Source organism: Corvus brachyrhynchos, unplaced genomic scaffold (assembly GCF_000691975.1).
Source record: "Corvus brachyrhynchos isolate BGI_N302 unplaced genomic scaffold, ASM69197v1 scaffold58, whole genome shotgun sequence".
In the NCBI taxonomy this organism is placed as follows: Eukaryota; Metazoa; Chordata; class Aves; order Passeriformes; family Corvidae; genus Corvus; species Corvus brachyrhynchos.
Genome location: NW_008239539.1, coordinates 634,848 through 638,416, shown reverse-complemented (window position 1 = coordinate 638,416; position 3,569 = coordinate 634,848). Strand labels below are relative to the sequence as shown.

General features: G+C 57.9%; 1 long non-coding RNA gene across 3 annotated transcripts in view; it reads right to left on the bottom strand.

The window, feature by feature from the left end:
- LOC108448430 overlaps positions 1 to 3,339 on the bottom strand; it is a 6,239-nt gene extending 2,900 nt beyond the window's left edge. The window contains exon 1 of one of the 3 annotated variants that reach the window (XR_001864305.1): positions 3,291 to 3,339. This is a non-coding gene — a long non-coding RNA (uncharacterized LOC108448430). Of the gene's footprint in view, positions 1 to 1,268; positions 1,294 to 2,447; positions 2,473 to 3,290 lie in introns of those variants that run through there. The other 2 variants (XR_001864306.1, XR_001864307.1) reach the window with 2 other exon arrangements.
- Positions 3,340 to 3,569: the final 230 nt, after the last annotated feature.

Here is a 3,569-nt window from a genome sequence, read left to right as displayed (position 1 = left end):
AATAGGGTCTGTGGCCCTGGAGAGCGCTCTGAACAGCACAGCACATGGCTCTGAATTAAGGATATGTTTGACAGAGACACAGACACTTCTGAGGCAGTGACACCCCCCCATCACACTACCCTTCGTCCCGGGTGAGGTCCGACGTCAACACCCACAGGCCCTAATGCTGACAGATCGTGATAAGAGAGGGGGTAACAGCAAATGGGAAACACAGGCAGAGGTGTGGGCACAGCCAGATACCATAAACTGATTAAATCTGCTCTGTGCTCTTGTTTTCCGAGTGGCCTCATATCTGGGACTGTGCCACTGGCAGACAGGGGCAAAGAAGGTCCCTGCTGTCCCCCAGAGCTTCCCACCAATCCCTGCCAGCGCTGGGATGAAAGCTGAGACTGGGCAGAGGAAGCACTCTGCCAGGGCAGACCCCTCTGCCTAAAACAGTGTCTCCTCCCCTCTGTCTGCCCCTTTCCAGGCACGGCAGAAACAAACCCTGTGCCCAGCACAAAGCCCACGACCCGCAGTCACCTCCCAAGGGACCTGCAGAGCCCCAGCCCGGCAAGCAAGGGGCCCGTGCTCCCCTTGGTGCCACGGGGGGCCAGGGACACACAAGTAACCAAAGCTGCTGATGCCACCTGGTCTCCAGACAGCATCACAAGTGCCACGGTGACTGGTGCAACAGCAAAGCCAATTAAGGCTCCTCTGCTGGAGAAGGAGCCCGAGCCCAGCTCAGCTCTGACCCTGAACCAAAAGCCCCATTACCTGTGTCACCCTGGTGTGAGTGGGAGCAGGGCAGCCCTGCCCCCACGGCCAGGCCACGCTCAGAGGTGACTGGGCCACTGTGCCCCCTCCCAGGATGCAAAACCAGGAGCTTCACAGGAGAGGGATCCCACAGGGACCCTGCCAGGGTGCCAAGAGGCACCTGTGATGATCCAGCCAGAGAGAGGGTGGCTGAAGGTGTCAGCCCTGTCAGCATGGGGCAGCAAGCAGCAGGGGCAGCCCTGAGGGCACCCTGTCCTTGAACCACCAAGGAAGGGGCTTCATGAAACATAAATACATAAAAGGAAGTGAAACCCAGCCATGGACACAGTGAGTGAAGCCAGACACCTGCTCCTCCCCTTGTTCCCCACACACAACCTCTCTACACTGAACGGAGGCTCTTAGCACCAGGAAAAGGAAGGAATGGGTGGGTTTTTTTAAAAGCAGTTTCTTCTTATCCTTCCCAAGCAGCCCCAAGGGCAATGAGCACATAAAGCCAAATAATACCTTTCTACCTGAGAAGGAGCCTGATCCATTGCCCAGCCCCATGTGAGACTCTGCAAACTCTGAAATGTCTGCCTCGTAACCTGCTGGGTTCCAACCATGGAGGAGGAACCTGCTGCTCTCCTTGGCTTCTCCCAAAAAGCCAGGCCCTGGAAGCCAAGTGCCAGCCTTCACCCAGTGACACTCAAAGTTGTTTTCTTGGGCATGTAAACCTCCCCCTGGGATCAGCCATGGCACTGCTCCAGCTGCTGGAGGGCTGGGCTGGCAGTGCCATTTTGGCTGGCAGTGCCATTTCGGCTGGCACCCACGGCAGCCATCCCTGGAAGCATGGAAGGGCCCAGAGAGCTCCAAGAGCTGCAAACTAAACTGGGCACAACAGGAGAAAGCCTGCCCAGGGTCCCTAAGAAACAGGAGTGGAGTCACAGTGAGTGGGAGAGGCAATCCACACCCCACCCATGAACTGCCCTGCTCCCCAGGGATAGATGGGATGATAAAAAAAAAAAGGCTCCCTAGTGAACCCCCTGAGTACAGGACAGACCCTGATCAGCTCACACCACATCCAAAGCTGACTGTATCCCAAATGTTTTCCTGACGTCCCGCCCTTCTCACTGTCCTGGATCATGTTCCTTCCACCCTGGAAAAACTCTTGAGTCTATCAGGACTGGAAAGACACACACAGATCAAACCCTCTCTGCAGCCCCCACTTCATCTTCCTACACACAATGGCCCCTGAGCAGCCAGCCTCAAAGCAGTCCAAGCCCAGGGAAGTGGTCCCAAAACACCAGCATCCCAAAGCTGTCCGTGTTTCACAGCAGCCTCCCTCTCCCTCCTGCCGGTGATGAACACCCCAGGGGCTGTCACAGGCAGCAAGTGGGACACTTGCCCACATAGGAAAGATCCTGGCCAGGGCAGACGGACACCAGGAGTACCCTGGCCAGGACAGAGGCACAGAACTGGGACAACCCAACTCCTCCTGTGTGTCACTGGGCCACTGAGCTAGCCTGGCTCCCCTATACAGAACACCTCTCCCCGTGGTGGTCTTACAGGCAGAAGCAGAATCCTCAGGTACAAGCAGGCTGATCCAATTCACACCGTGCCCCTGGAGCAGCGCTTTGACTCCAAGGAGACAGTTAATTTATGCTGCCTTCCCTCGTACTGAACTTGCCTGAACTCCCCCGATTTATACTCACTGAAGATGCAGACCAGCCAGCAAACGGCTGCTGCACTGGAATAACAGAAGCCTCGGGAGTATCCCAGAAAGGAGGTGAAAGCAGGCTGGAGTGGTCGGGAGGTGATCCCTCCCCAGCGTGGCTCCCAGAAGGAGCCGTGCCCAGCGGCCATTTTGCAAAGGGAATTATCTGACCGTTGCACCAAAAGTGAGTGGGAACATGGTAACAGCAGCGTTTGTTTACAGCCCAGCTTCCTCTGAGTCATGTGAGTGCCCAGCCGGCAGGAGACGGCTGTTTGTACTTGTGCAACTCGCCAAACGGTGGCAAAGTTCTGCAAAAAAGCCTTTTGAAAGACACGTTAAAACTTCTGTCATCCCTCCCCGGCTCTTTTGCGACACGCACGGAGGTGGTGGAAGAGGATCCCGCCTGTCCCAGAGGGCCACTGTCAGGCTGTGTTAGTAAACAAACGCCGGAGCACATTACACATGCAACACATCCCACACCAGCGGCGCTCCCGTTCACCGGGCACGGCGGTGGGGATCGCGGGCCCGGCCTTCCGCACATCCCTGCGAGCCCAGCCCGCGCTCCCCGGCCACGCACGGCTCGCTCTGGGATCCTCCCGGCCTGTGATAGAGCATCTGGGAATGCTGCGCCCGCACGGCGATGGACGGCTCCCGTGCCGGGTCCATCCGGTCGCTGTTCCGTTACGGAACGAGCCCGGGACAACCCAGCCAGCAGCAACCGAGCCACCTGGGCGGGAGGAGAGGTGCTCCAGCCACGGGGGTGCACAAACGGAGCCTCCTGTTCCCCGGCCTGACTCAGACCCGCTCCCGCAGCACAGCACAGCACAGATACTTCAATTACCGAGGTGCCATTAGCGTCAAATCCATCAGCTCCAGCCTAGGGAGCTGCAGAAGGAAAGGAAAAATCCTATTTAGAAAGCAATTTGCTGGCGATAGCCACCGCACTCCTCTTTGCTCCCTGCACTTCAGGTCCGGGGATCTCCGCAGGAGCTGAGCACCCTGAAAGGCACCGGGGAGCTCCCCCGGCACCCCCCGCCCCACGCGCGGCGTTAACCCCTGTCAATGTCACGGAGTATCCCACCCGCGAGCGAGAGGAAAAGGCGTCTGGAGCCAGAAAAGC